The 15,767-nt window shown below is 34.3% G+C and overlaps 1 long non-coding RNA gene across 7 annotated transcripts; it reads left to right on the top strand.

Annotated features, from left to right (window-relative positions):
* Window positions 1-230: 230 nt before the first annotated feature.
* On the top strand, window positions 231-9,977 carry LOC145569241 (uncharacterized). Of its 7 annotated transcripts, none has more exons than XR_014096070.1 (10): window positions 284-475; window positions 1,697-1,759; window positions 2,221-2,314; window positions 3,157-3,273; window positions 5,188-5,333; window positions 5,527-5,600; window positions 8,228-8,399; window positions 9,378-9,445; window positions 9,580-9,636; window positions 9,719-9,977. It is a non-coding gene; the product is annotated as an uncharacterized LOC145569241 (long non-coding RNA). The 7 variants fall into 7 exon arrangements; XR_014096068.1 differs by lacking the exon at window positions 5,527-5,600 and adding an exon at window positions 7,605-7,791 and having other exon boundaries at window positions 285-475; XR_014096072.1 differs by lacking the exons at window positions 284-475; window positions 5,527-5,600 and adding exons at window positions 548-849; window positions 7,605-7,791.
* The last annotated feature ends 5,790 nt before the right edge of the window (window positions 9,978-15,767 follow it).

The following is a 15,767-nucleotide window of genomic DNA, read 5'->3' as shown; positions in this document are numbered from 1 at the left end:
GTACTTGATATATTGTATTCATATATCATAATAATTGATTACACATTTTATAAAACCACAACATATCAAAACTACGTAACAATTACTGATGTCAAAACAATTAGCTAATGAGTAATACCGATAACTCGGGGAATCGCACACATCGCACGGGGGTCCACAACTAGTCTTTAAAAAGAGAGAAGTTTAGCGGAATTGTTCCTTATGAACAGTAGGCTAGTGCACGGACGCTTCTACCCTTAGTTTGGGTTTTATTTTACAGTTTTTCCATTTTGCCCCCATTTCCTTTCCACCTCACCTTCACTTTCTCTCTCCTCTATTGTAGCGTACTCTGACAACTTTCACTTCCGTTGAAGCTTTCACCATCTTTGCTCTGCCCTCATATCTTTCTACATACCTCTCCTCACCTCACCTTCACTTTCTCTTTTCTCTATTACTTTCATTGAAGCCTGCGGTTTTTCAATCTATTGAAGCTAAGGTTTGTTTAATTTCCATCGTTTGATACTGCAATTAGGGTTTGATTATTCTCTAACTGTAGCGTAATCAAAGGTAGATTATAATTATAGATAAGGTATTGCCTATTCTGATTAGGGTTCCACGATTTCAGAGCTTTGTTTGTGGATCGCTGTCGCTCATTTTCTTTTGCTTTCTCATTTCTCCCTTTTTTTTTCGCGATTATTTTCGTTTTTGATTTGAATTAAGCAAGGTGTTTTTTTTATAGGGGTGGTAATATAATTGCTTATTAGTTTTGTCTCGAATCTTGATCATTGCTTTATCGTATGTTCTCTTGGATTCCGTGCTCCGTTGTGGTTCTGGTAGTGGTGGTGAGCTAGGTGGTTATCAGAAGTAAAGGTAACTTAATAGCGGTTATTATTAGTGAATTTAGTCGGCTTTGAAATTTAGTTAATGAAGATTATTGTTGTGGTTATTGATTTAGTGGTAATTTTATCTTGATAGTTGATTAGTGGTTATGTTTGATTCGGTTATTGATGATTAGTATTATTTTATTGTTATACAAACTATCCATCTTTTCTTTTTGTGAAAAAAAGGTAATTACTTAGTTTTGGAGAGTTGGGGTACCTTATTTTCCATGTTTGTATTTGTGCTCTGATTTAATTTCAATAAGATATAACAATAAGTGTGTATATAGTGTTTGATTGAATTAATTGCTTTCTACATCTTACAATTTTAATTGTTGTTTTCGATATTGATGGTTATGTGTCGTTTAGTTTGGATTCTACTCTAGGATACAATTCTTAGTGGGTATTCAAAGTTACAGTTGGGGTTGCTGATTGTGTTTTACTGGTATGATTAGTTTACATTTATCTATTAACTCCCCCCCTTTTTTTTAATCTTTGCATACATTATAGGTGTGGCTTCTAGGATTTGCGTGTAAAGGATATGGTTTGTTGTATTTTGTGTATCTTTCTTCGGTTGTTTAGAATTTAAATGTAAAGTATTGCATTGGAGTTAATGTGTGCTGTTTCTCATATTAGCTTATATGTTTAATGATTGATAAGAGGTATGTTGTAACACCTCGACCTCGACCTCATTAGGCATGTTATGGAAAATACGATAACTAATTCTCCAATCCAGCTAAACCACTTGTATCATTTCTGTGTGCATGACATGCTTTTGGCAGTTACCAGAATGCAGATAGAAATATGTATTTATCTTTTTGTTTCCTATTGATTTGCAGGCTTACATGTATGGTTTCTTCAATAACAAGTGTATTGTCCTCTACAATACACTGATTCAGCACGTAAGCTCAGTACTGGACCTATATAATTTAATTGCTTATAATTGTCACCTTACCTAATATTACTCCTTGGCTTTTTGTATTGTTAGTGCTCATGACTATTTTCTCAAATTAACAAAACATTCTTATTTGTAATCTGCAACAATTTTTTTTTTTTATAATATTTTTTAAGGAATGCTTTAACAGATTTCTTGTGGCATTTGTGTGCTCTGTTCTAATTTTGTAAACACTAGCTCAACAGTGTCTTTATCTTTTGGTAATGTGTCCTAGAAGTTGCTGGTTGTGAATTTACTATGCTTTTTTTTTTAGTGTCTTTACCATTCATTAATGTGTTCTAGAATTTGCTGGTTGTGAATCTACAAAGCCTTTTTTTGTGTTCCTGTCAATTTTTTAACAGTGTCGAAAATTGCATACCCATTATGTTTTTTATGGGAAATGATGTTGGATTGTTGATGATTTCGCAGTGCAAGGATGACAAGGAGGTTGTCGCGGTTATTGCACATGAACTAGGGCACTGGAAACTTAATCATACCATGTTATTTTTTCATTGCTGTCCAGGTATAACTTGTATTTTTTTTGTCTGCTTTCTCTTTTGTTATGTGGCTTGGAGTAGGCTAGAGTTTGATCTGCCCTCCTTGTTTATTAGCTGCATAATTGACAAAGAATTTTAAAAAAAAATCTGACTGATTAGATTGCACCTGCTTCATGATGTCCTCAACTTTTCCTTTAAACTACAGAGCAATGAATCACTATGAACAAAATCTGGAACTTTAGAGGTTCAATTTTTCATATTTACCAGGTTATTTATACTCTAGCTAATTGCTTCATTTATCGGAAGTGGACCTAGCCATAGATGTGGCAGAATAAACTGTCATGTAATACCATTTAACATGCAGCTGAACCTCTTATCTTAGAAGTGTCTTTGTACAACATATTGTGTGTTATTCTTTATTGATAATATGATATAGCTTTCCAGAATAATAGTAGAAATATGATAGTAATGAAGCTATCATCTCAGTGATACTTAGCTCAGCGGCTAGGACTGTCAGTATGTTTTTAGAATCTGATGTGATGTGGGTTTTATAAAAAAAGCGTTAGTTTGAAGCTGTAACTATCTGGTGACATCTTGTTAGATTTTTATGATACTTCTGTAAGAAATTTGTGAGCCTTTGGAATTTCAAGGGAATTGCCAATATTTGTTGGGACATTATTCTGAATGTTGAAAATCTTTATGGATAATAATTGATAAACATTGAAATCTTTGAATCAAAGTTATCTTGCAGTTGATAGATATTCTAAAATTGATGATTTCATGCGCTATTCAGCCCAATAAGTTTTCTTCTGACTGAGGTCCTCAATAATCTAATGATGGTTTTTTTTATATGTTTTAACTTATGCAGATTCTTACTTTCTTGCAATTTGGAGGATATACTCTTGTGAGGAATTCAAAGGACCTGTTTGAAAGTTTTGGGTTTCATGGTGTACAGCCGGTGCTCATCGGTCTAATAATATTTCAGGTTTGGATCAATGCAGATGTGAATATCAATGCGGATGTGAATATCATCGGTCTAATAATATTTCTACATCTTACAATTTTAATTGTTGTTTTCGATGTTGATTGTTAAGTGTCGTTTAGTTTGGATTCTATTCTGGGATACAATTGTTAGTGGGTATTCAAGGTTACAGTTGGGGTTGCTGATTGTGGTTTACTGGTATGATTGGTTTACATTTATCTATTAACCCCCCCCTCTCTTTTTTTTAATCTTTGCATACATTATAGGTGTGGCTTCTAGGATTTGCGTGTAAAGGATATGGTTTAGATTGATTAGTTTGGGAGCCAAGGCTTTTAATATGTCTTTCCAATTGGATTGATTAGTTTGGGAGCCAAGGCTTTTAATATGTCTTTCCAATTGGATTGGTTATCAAAGTTGTTGATATCACTTTATAATTGGATTGGTTATCAAAGTTGTTGATATCTCTTTTTGAATGGGTTGGTTCATTATTATGGGAAACAAAAATTTAAGATGAATGTCTTTGTCAAAGTTGTCAATATCTTCTACAAAATTGTGATCTCTCATGTTTTTTATTTTATTTTATTTTATTTTATTTTATTTTTATAACATATGAGATTAAGGATTACAATGATGGTGTAAATTACTGGGTTATAGGAATTACCTTCCTCCGTTTTAAAAAGAGTTTGTGATTATTGATTTAAATTTTTGGTACAGGCTATCTCGTAGTTTAAGAGATACTGGTTTATATAGGGTGGTGTTGCTTATGCTTTTTGGTCTTTGTTTAGGATTAAATGTATTGAATTGGAGTTAATGCATGCTGTTTTTATATGTTTAGTTAATGATTGATAAGAGGTAGAGCTTAGTTCGGTATTGATAGCCAGGCTAGAGGTTTAATCTTATGGTTTTTGTTTGGTCTATTGCTTTAACAGCTTCATATTGATTAGTTTGGGAGTCTAGGCTGTTTGATATCTCTTTCCAATAGGATTGGTTATCAAAGTTGTTGATATCACTTTCTAAATTGGATTGGCTATTGAAGTTGTTGATATCTCTTTCTTATTGGATTGATTTTTATGGGAAACAAAGTTTCTAGATGTTATGAAAACCTTTGATTTTCGTTAGATTTTGTTATTTGGGTGTATCTTCAAATGCCTCACTTAGTAATTTGATGACTCAATTGCTTGATCTTATCCGTTTTGGTTTATTTAAGTTGATTTATTAAGTGGGGTTTGTTTGATTTTTTAGGTACCCATTTTTTATTTTTTGGGGTTGAATATTAGTTTAAAATTGATCAGATTTTTCTGGGTTTGAGAATTTTGGATCCGGTTGTGATTATTTGTTAATTTTTCATGCTTTATAGGGTTTTGAAAGTGTGAAAAACTAATCTGTTGACTGAATTGAGGAGTAAGAAGTTGATTGTGTGTTTAAAGCTGATTGTGTTTAAAGTAATTAAGCTGATTGTGTGTTTAAAGTATATTGAACTTGTCTATGTTGTTTATGGTTGAATTTATTGGTTTGCTTGTTTGAATTGATATCGTTTATAAAGGTTTTTTCCTTCTTACACGTGAATTTGTTCTTTGTTTAGTTGAATTTTGTTTATTGAAAGTAGGGTTATGGTTTACTGAAATCAATTTTAGCTAAGACATGATCAATGCATCCAGGAAAACAACACTCTTTTCCAAATATGCAGACTTGGTTCCTATTGGCAATATGAGGCTTGAAATTTGGCTGTAAATCATTGAAATTATATATACCTAAGATTCATTTTTAGTGGTTTATATTTACACTATTTTGGAAAAGTATGGATTCATTGATCATGGATTCCTCAAATTTGTTGTAAACAATGATGCACTGATCATGAATTATTCCACCTGTTTGTATTATATTTCGGTAGCTAATTTGGGTGGGGGTGTTTGACAGGTTGCTTAAGGAAAGATGGTTCAGTTTTAGTTGGGGTACTTGGAGTCCCGGGTGAACTTCACAAAGAGTTTAGAGCTCCAGCTTCTTCTGTCGTAGTCATTCTTTTGGCCTAGGGAATGATCTCCCCAGAAGTTTTGGCCTTGTGGGTGGGTTAATCCTCTCTTCTTTTGTATTTTGCAATTCATGATGAAGATTTTTTTTTTTTTTTTTTTTTTTTTTTTTTTTTTTTTTTTTTGTTCATCTATTTTTCCTAAGTTGTTCAATAAAAATTATTATATTATGTTGATTAAATCTTGTTATGATTGCGTTTGATTGTTATTGTCTGGGCTGTTTTTCCAGGGTTTGAGATAATGAAATTCATTCAAGCATTTCTCAAACTGATGTTTTAATCTTTCCTTGTAGGAAAAAGGAAGGTAACTAACCAATTTCAGTGCATTGATTGAAATTCACTAATATATTTTAGTTGTGAACTTATATTAAGTAGCTCTTAAACTCTTGGTTGAACTTACTAAACTTAATTGACCCTTTCAACATATTTTTCCTTGTCCGAACTCATCTAGAGAGGTTAGAATATTTTCACTTTGGAAAATACATTATTTAACCTTTTCTTCTCTTATTAAATATAATTATACAATAGTTTGGCATGATAGGCATTTATACATGATAATGTTCAAACGAGCATTAAAGATTTTTCTGCTAATAAGTTCATGTTCAAAGAACTAGACTGATATGAAGAAATGATCTCAATACATTAAGAAAGAAAAGATAGGAAAAAAACTTTCACTAGTTGCAGATGACCTGTAATGTAGAGTTTGCCAAGAGATTGTGATTTGGATTCAGAAGCAAATGACAGAGAAACCAAAGAAATGCGGAGATATGTTAGCAAATGTATTTTTAAGTACTAAAGTACTGACCTAATTACATATGCCATTCACATTCGTTGTTCTGTTCTTCTAGGCAAAACCATTATTAAGAAGAATAACACCAAAGAGCTCATTGATCCTGCTCTTGATAACCGCTTCACCTCAAAACAGATGAAGGTTATGCTTTTAGCTGCTTCCTATAAAACTACTTTCAATAAAATCGATTACCACAAATAGATTTTTGTTTTAATAGATCGATTGATTTACAGTTTACATGATGAATCTGATCCTTTTTCATTCAAATTTTGGGTTTTATTTTCCCTGTTTGAATTTGTAACCTAATAAAATTATTTATTTATTTTTTATTAATTTTTTTTTGTATGTTGAACTGAGCACATCCAAATTGCTGTTATTAATGTTTGGTTGGGTGGGTCTTTTGCATCTTTTTGGGTTATCGAATTTGTCTATGCTATTTATGATTGAGTTTATTGGTTTGGTTGTTTGAATTGATATTGTTTATAAATTTTTTTTTTGTTTTTTCTGATTTATTCATGATTTTGCTCTTTGTTTAGTTGAATTTTTCTTATTGAAAGTGGTTTATGGTCTGATCCTCCCCCCTGGCGCCGGAAGTGATATTCATAGTTGGAGGAAAATAGGGGCTTGTTTGATTTCTTGAGGCTGTTCGTGGGAATTTGGGAGGAGTTGGAGATGGATAGGGTTCTTGATTTATCGTTGTATTTTTTATTAATCAAATATTAATTTGAAATATATAAAATTTCAGAGATAGAACAATAAAGGAGGCTTTTTACTCATAAAAAATGTAATTTGGGGTTTTTGTGTGAACTAAATTTATGGAATGGTTTTGGTGATTTTCATTACCGGCGAGTTGGCTTTGAGATTACGGATAATTGTAATCTTTTATTGTTCTTGGTAATTTTCATATAACACTTTGTTCTTTTAGTTAAAGATGTTTGGATTCTATAGTACTACGTGTATTCAAGATTAAAAATCATGTAATGTACATTACCTATCTACAAAGTAACATCGTGAATGTGAATGCTTATCAAGGAGCTTTTACACACAATCAAAGGAAGTGTGATGATCAGGGTTGTGTTTCTGACAGTTTTTCAATGATTGATTCTTTTCAGAGCATGTTTCGTATAGTGTGTGCCTGTGTGGTGGAAATGGAGTCATTTTTTTTACATACTGTTTTTATTCCTAAGGATGCTAAGGGTAGCCATTACCACCTTTCCTAGCTTTTTGTTATGCTTTTTAACCTATGGTAACTAAAATATCACCTTTCTCAATCCATATTTGATACATGGGTCATAGCAAAGTGTCAGTTGGCACTTGAATTGAAAATGAAGTGCTCAAGTGTAAGGGATTAGGAAGTGTAAAGTGTTGATGTATTTGGCTATTTTATTTCTACTTCTACTTCCGTGTTAAGTTTTCATAATTAGTTACTCCATTATTGAAAGGTTGTACTGCAAGGTAGAGATTTGTAAGAGATGCTTATGTTGACAAAATCTTCTTTTTTTTCCTTGCATGATCAAGAAAATCGATCAATTGCTATAAGCTTGCTTGTAACATGGAGGGAATCAACAGTAAAAGAATGATAGGTGATATCTGTTTAGGAACTAAGATTTACGAGTCTGCATTAGAAGAAGGTGTCTTTCGATTTGACTGCTCATTTGATGATAGAATTGCAGCATCTCCTAGCCTGTCATTTGTGAATTATAAAGTAAGAGACACACTTCTGATGAGTAAAAACCTTCCTTTCTATATACCTACATTTGAGTGCACTTTAGGACAACAAGTTGTTCAGCTTCAGATTAAATCCTGTTTTCACTATTTTCATGCCTCTAGTTTGGGACATGTAGTTTTTACTTCTGTTCTATTTGAATGTCCATGACTACGAGCCCTGGCATTCTATCTTATGTGAATCACTCAGTTTTTATACATGGGTCTTCACTTATTCTTTTTGCATTAGGTCTTTACCTTGGGAATATGGTCCTGGTACAACATCCTTATATGAGTTTCATCCCTGGGTTATGGCCGTTTATTTTTCCAAATGGGGTAACACTAGGCATTCTTGCTGATACAACACAAATAAATGCAGGTCATGAAAGTCCAGTATTGTCTTCTCATGAGTTTTTTTTTTTTTTTTTGGTTTGCAGCTTATGAGGAGCAGTTGGGCTCTTTTTCTCTATACGCAGCCAATGGTGGTGGCTTCCAAAAGGGGAGAGAGAGAGTGGGGAATGGGATGAAGTATTGTGTTGTAATAATCAGAATCGAACAAATGCAAAACGAGGAGAATGCTCTTGACTGATTGTTTGAAGCTATTCAATGGTAAATCCTTATTATTATTATTTTTTCCTTTTTCTCTATTCCATTATCATTATTACTTGAATTGAGGCTTTTCTTTGCCTTTTAAATTCACCAGTTCCAAGTTTTGTGAACTCAATTTTAGGGTTTCTTTCTTTTTTCGGTGTTGTGTTTCTTAATTTTCCATTTGAGACCAAAATCAGTTATGAAATCAAATTTTAGGGGTTTGGGGAATATTTATATTTCCCCTAATGTTGTTACAGGATATCATACATGAATATGCTCAGTCTGGAGATCTTGTTCGGTCTTAGAGATTGCCGAAAGAAAACCCTTCTCTTTTGTCATTTGTGAAATAGGGTTTTGATTTTTGATGAATTTGGAAAAGGGGTTTCGATTTCTGTTGAAATTTGAAAATGGGGTTTTAAATGTTGTTGAAATTGGGAAATTGGGTGTTATTTATTGTTGTTTTCTTTGATGATATGAGCTTTGTTGGTGCTAAATTATGGTTTTAAATGTGATTTCTAGGTTGGATTTTTGTGTTGAGTTTGGGAATTAGGGTTTTGCTTGTTTTGTGTTTTTTTTTTGTTTTCAAAATGAGAAATGGGGATTTCTGAGTGTTAGTTTTTTGTGACTGATCGTGCGTTGTGTTGCATCGCTTGCTGCGTCATGGCTCTGGTGGTGGTGAGGTTATTATATCTACACTGAAGATAGCAAGTTTAGTCGGTTTTAAAATTTAGTTTGTGAGTGATTATAGCTTAGGTTATTGATAGTGATTATGCTTGATTATCAGAAGAACAATGGTTCAAGAAACTTAATGTTCAGTGATTATTGTCATTATGTTGATGTGAATTTGCATGCTTCTTATCTTAACCCTCTCAGTGGGTGCTTCCATCTATCTTTTAGCTTGTGTGCTATCATTGCTATGTGTACTGGTATTTTTTATTTCTTATTTTTCATAGTTAATGTTTGTCTTATTATATAACAATTGGCTCACATTTGTAGGCTTAGCCTCAGAGCACTACAACCTTGCACCCGCAGTTGATGTGCCCAAATCAGTAGCACCTCACTCGGTATGTTCTTGAAGTATTTTCCTCTTGATTTTCAGGCTTTGATATAAATTATTATTTTTTAGTACTGGAAGTTGCTAGGATTATATTATACATCACTTTTGTTGTTGTGCTTACAATTGCCTTTTGTTATTTAGGACATAGATAGTTACAGAACCTGCTGTAGCTGCCATGCCTATTGCTGCTGCTGCTTCGTAAGTTTTAACCTTTCTCAGATTAATTTATACCAATTCCCAGAAAGTTATGTATAGATTCTAACTCAACTTTTGTAAGCAGAGGGGAAGCAAATGTCTATGGCTAAGCAACATCAAATATAGTTGTTGGAAGCAATTTGGAGGGCACCATTAAGCAAATTCTTGATATGGGTAGAGGAAGTTGGGACATGGTTACTGTTGTTTGTGGTTCATGCGTTGCTTATAATAAGATGTTGTGGTGTTTTGAATTTTGATTTTGTTCAATATTATCTGTTGCCTATTTATTGTTTGAATTCTCATGTTGTTTGAAAAGTTTAATTCAACTACTCCCTTCGTTACAAGTTACTCGCAACAAAAGGGGAGTTTGCGGACTCCAATGCAAAACTTTTAAGGGGGTGTATTAAAGAGTAAGGATATGTAATTAGGTGAGTTAAAAAGGGTGGGAAAATAAGTGGTCCCAATTTGGTGGGAGACCCATGTGACTTTTTTTTTCCCTTTCTTTTTCCCTCCCTTTTTGGCTGGCAGCAAGTTGGAGGGGTCTTTTTTTACCCCCTAATTTATTTCCCTCCAGGGGAGGGAAAGCAGAATTCAAAGTTAGATTACAAGGAAAAAGTTTCCATTGTTTGCAAATTACAAAAACCATCTTCAACTAAAATTAGTCCTAATTCCTAATTGTTGAGTTAGTAGCAGCATTAGTCCTTTGTACAGAATTAGGCTCCATTGTAAGCTCCCAAAAAAAGGCAGAACAGCTCCACTTCATCACCTACCAACACATCTGAAAAAAAAAAAGGGACTCATGGAAGACGAATTTGATGAATTTTACAACATCAGCCAACTGCTCATCGAGCAGGACACAAAAATGCAGCACAATATAGAAATGGGTAATGAATCCAATAGTCCAGAATCACTGTCAGGCAGTAGTGAAGCAAGTACTCAGCAAGAGACACAATCAATAGAAACAGGGAACTCAGATTCAGAGCCAGATGGTAAAAAATCAACAACCACATAATGCAAGGCAAAACAGAGAACTCAACATCAATGAAAAGAGGCAAATAGTAGATGACATCCTGCTGAACATGGATGGGGACTATCTCCCAAGAGACCTGCTGTCCTCATTGGCAAGAAAACATGGAGTATATAGATCAACAACAGGCAGATGGTTCAAAGAAATTAAGAGACACATTGAATTGGGAGATGTTGTAGATGTCAGGAGCAAGAAATTAGGCAAGACTGGTCCCAATCCTAAGGGATACTCTGATGAGTGGCTTATGTTTGTGCCACTTTACAAGAGGACCACAAACAGGAGTTATGGTGCAGCACTTAATGCCAATCATGTGGTGATACATAGATTAAATAAAAAGGGCAGACTAAGGGCAGTCACAGCAACAAATCACCCAGCTTTAAGTGACAATCACAAAGTAGCAAGGCTTAAATGGGTGTTGTAGCAAATTAATCCAGTACCAACTGAAGGGGATCTAACATTTATGGACATGCAACATCAAATCCACATTGATGAAAAGTGGTTCTACTTGAACCCGGAGACAAGGACCTTTTATCTAACACCAAATGAAGAGGTACCATACATAGCATAACAATCAAAGAGGTTCAAATTGAAGGCAAATGTTCATGGGGATGATAGGGAAGCCTCTTTATGGTGAGGATGGGACTCTTACTTCACTTAGGGAAGTATGGGCTATTCCCTTTTGTGAAATATGAAAGGGTAAAGAAAAAAAGCAAAAACAGAAAGGCAGGCACAGTGGAAACAAAAGTCATTCAGAATGTCAACAGAGAAGCAATCAGAGACATGATTATGAACAAAATAATTCCAACTATTCATGCTGAATGGCCACAACAGTTATCAAAGAATATAGTTATTTAGTGGGACAATGCAAGGCCCCATCAAGTACCCACGGATGCTGAATTTTTGGCAGCCACACAAGCTAATGGTTTTAACATTCAGTGTGTTTTCCAACCTGCCCAATCCCCAGACCTCAATGTTTTGGACCTTGGTTTATTTAAGGTTATATAGTCCATCCAATATCAGTCTTTCCCCACTAATGTGGATGAACTGATTGAGAAAGTGGCAGAGGCATTTTAGATTTTTTATCCTACACTAAACAGGTACACATGGATCACTCTCCAATCATGCATGATAAAAATACTGGAGAAAAAGGGTGGGAATAACTTCAACCCACCCCACATGGCAAAGGCAAGACAAGCAAGAGAAGGCACCTTGGAAGGCATACTCAAGGTAAACAGGGAACTCATAGCAGAAATAGTGAACTGCCTCAACACACTGTTTGTTCCTACAACAGGCCCTCAACCAGAGACACAAGACATGGAAGTGGATGCAGACTGAGCATCATGCAAGCATACAACCTTTTGAAGAAGACAATGCTAGCAAACAACTTTTTGAAGATGTAAGACAGAAGTTTTTGGATATGAAGACTGAATGAAGAAGATCAGAAGATCATGGACTGCCACATATAACCGTTAAGACTAAAACTAGGTTTTGTTTGTTTTTGTAATGGTTATGTGTATTTTGACAAATAGCATAGGTATATTAGTGAGGCAGTCATGACTAACAAGTGTACATGTACTAGGAATTATGTAAACATGACAATTTTTTGACAATGAATAGAAACAATTAACACCAAGGAATACTCTGTTGGTAGGACATGTTAACAATGCCATGAGTCCATCAGATGGGCTGTTTTATCAACACAATAAACCCTCCAAACAAAGGCACCTCAAAACAAATTCTGAAAGAATTTGTTGGAGCATCCTTTATGTAAAGGAATAGTGTCAGAAGAGTCCCTTCATCACTTGGAACAAGAAAGACCCATTACTTAGGGGGGGGGGGACTCAATGACTCACAATCCAAGCAACAACAGGGACTCTTTGCCTCAAGTATGTAGTCAACAACTGGGACTAAATGCCTCCACTATATATTCATCAAATGGGACTAAATGCATCAAATAGAGAAGCATGAGCTATTAATCAATTGAGTAGGTACACATGAATGAAACAAGACAAGAGCCAAATATACAAAACTGTCACATGGGACTCCATGGCAGCAACACGAACACAATCACAATCAGAGTATTCCAAGGGCTTAAATATCAGAAACATGCTCATCATCCATACAGTAAAAACACCCCCAATATGCATCAATATACAGTCCCATACACTTCAACCAACCACACAGAATTCACCATTCAGAGTATCAATCACAAAAACATTATCTTCATGCTTACCATACAACAACAAATTAAACCAAATTCATCATACACAAAACCAGTCACAGTATAAGCATCAACAACAAAGTAGCAACAGGGACTCACATGTAAGAACCCACATGATATGTATCAACAACAAATTAACCCAGATTATTCATACTTAAACCAACACAAAGTATCAACAGGGACTCAAATTTAAGAACAAAGACCCAATAATTATAGGAAATACCAAAAAAATTAAAGGAATTAGGGTTTAGTCATAGTTACGCTGCAAGATCAAAGATCAGGGGGGAAGTCATCAGGGTAATGCTTCCTGAGATAGGCCTGGTAACATGGATCCCAGTCGCTGTAGTCGTCCAGCCACACAGATCGGCGTTTGTGGCCCCTAGGAGACCCCTCCTTTGCCAAAGCTTCCTTAGGCGTCTCATCCTTCTCTTGGGCACTTTTTTTAGGGGACTCTTTCACCCCGACCCCCCCTCCAACAGTTTCCTTAGCGGAAACCGTCAGATCCGGCACAAGCGCCGCCTCAATAGCCACCGTCTCGGGTGGATCTGCAACATTCTCTGGCTCCTCTTCGTCGCTAGATGAAAAGTACAACTTAGCCCCAATTTTCCCACCGGAGTACCTCGAAAAGGAAGCAAAACACCTCCGAACAGGTTTCATCACTCCAGATCCACGCCTAGCAATGTACATAGTGGATTGATTGTCCTTCTAAGATGGTTTTACACATTGTTTTTTGTTTTTTTTGGGACTCATATTTCCAGAATAAGCAAGGATCTGAATTTAGGGTTTCAGAGAGAAAATGGAAGAGAGAGAACAGAGAACGAAGAGGAGAGAGAAAGAAGATTGGAGGAGAAGATCTAGGGTTTATGAAGAGCAACTGGAGAATTCTCCAGAAAATAAGAATTCTGGGCAGCATGATCGAGGTGAATTGAATGAAGAACATTCAATTGGGTAGTTGAGGAGATGAGAGAATTCTGTTGAATTTAGATGGAATGGGGTAAGTTTTTGGTGGGAATGGTTATATTAGGTTAATGTTATGTTAAATTGATTAGAAGTTAAGTGAAGTGGTTTGTTAATAATTAAACTCACTTAAAAAAAAGTAAGGGTAAAATTGTCATTTTACCCTTAAAAACTTACTAAAAAAGGAAAGAAAAAAAACTGTTGCAAGTAATGTGTAACGGCTAAAAATGGAAATTGTTGCGAGTAATCCGTAACGGAGGGAGTATTTTCTTTGACTTTTTTGCAATAATGGTAGCCATCAAATGCTTTTTTGGAGTTTAAATGGTGGAGGCTTTGAGGAGCAGTTAAATAGTAGTTCTTTTTCGAAGTCGACCAAAAAGTATGGCATTAATACGCCAATTTCATCTGTGAGTCCAACTGAGGTTTATACTGTGCAAAAATTATATAATTGTGAAAGAGACTTAGAGGCTATGGATGAGGAAGATGGAGAGAAATTATAAAAGTAAAACGAAAAAAGAAAAACATGAGGGGCTTTGAGGAAAGAGAAAGAGATTAAGAGTTCTTTAGAGGACCACCGTAAATATGTAATAAATAATTAGGTAAAAGAAGTAGTACTTTTTGAAACAATTCTAAATTTTGTAAAACTATAGAAGTTAAGTGTTAGAATATAAAGGAAGATTGAAAAGAGTGTGACAGGGAATGAGAATAGGGGTGACAAGTAAGGATTAACTTTGTAAATTTTTCTAAATCATTAAGGAGGGATAGAGTGAAGGATGGAAAGAGATGGTGGTTTGTTTCATACAAAATTAAATTCTAAAGCTAACAAGCAATCAAATATTTGTGAACTATGCAAAGCGAGAAAGAATGAAAGTGAGGGGAAAGAAGGTATCAAGTTTTAAAAGGCTATTTAAAATTTGCAAAACTGTAGAAGACGTCTGGGTAGTTGTAGGAGAAAGAAGACGCATTATCATGCATTACATGTTTACATGTACACATTAGCTTTCTTAGAAATACATATTTAATCAACCAATTAAATTAAAATTTTAACTTACTCAAATGTACAAAGCCCTAAGAGCTCTTTCCTAAAACAACACAAAGAGAACCTATTTATGTTTGTTTAACTACAACCTTAAAGATAAATATTAAGTGAATATATACAACTTATAATTATTATAAACTGATTAATTAAATCATAATAAACATATATCATAAACTGGGGATTATTATAGACCAAAGACCCTTGAGCACTAAAATCATTTCCTTAACATTTATAGATTTTTTAAAGAGATTCCTCAGTATCCTACCTTTTTAATTTCTAATTCGTACACATAACTGTTACTAAAAACCATACAAAGTAGTTGACTTCTCTAATAAATCTAAAATCATTTTCCAAACATTTATACTTGTCAAGAACTACACCTATGAGAACCTAACAAGTTGTTACACATTTACCTCTTTAAAGAGATTCCTCAGTATCCCACCTACAAATGTTTGGGAAATGACCTCTTTCATTAGTATTTGACATGTAATATTACACTGAGCACATGTTGTGGATCCTAAACAAGCCTAAGAACAGTTAAGCATAAAAAAAATAACATCACCTAACTCCATAATTCGTGGAAATCATCAAATCATACTATCATCGTATTAATAGGCATCTTGAATTACTAAGAAATCAAACTTATTAGGTTACTTTTTTCTAATATGATGTTTTAGGTTACTTCTTTCTAATATGATGACTTTTATGAAATCAGTGGGAGTTATTAGACCTAAGATTTTAAACGAATTGTTATTTTGAACGACACAACACATTATGATGGTTGGCATTCTAAATTCTAACTAACAAGTCAATATTAAAAGACTTGAGAGCTTCATTATCGAAAATCTAGCATAAATTGTAAATTAAAAATACCTTTAATCATAATAATT

This window comes from Chenopodium album, chromosome 11 (assembly GCF_948465745.1).
Source record: "Chenopodium album chromosome 11, dcCheAlbu1.1, whole genome shotgun sequence".
Lineage (NCBI taxonomy): Eukaryota > Viridiplantae > Streptophyta > Magnoliopsida > Caryophyllales > Amaranthaceae > Chenopodium > Chenopodium album.
This window is presented reverse-complemented; position numbering and strand designations above follow the sequence as displayed.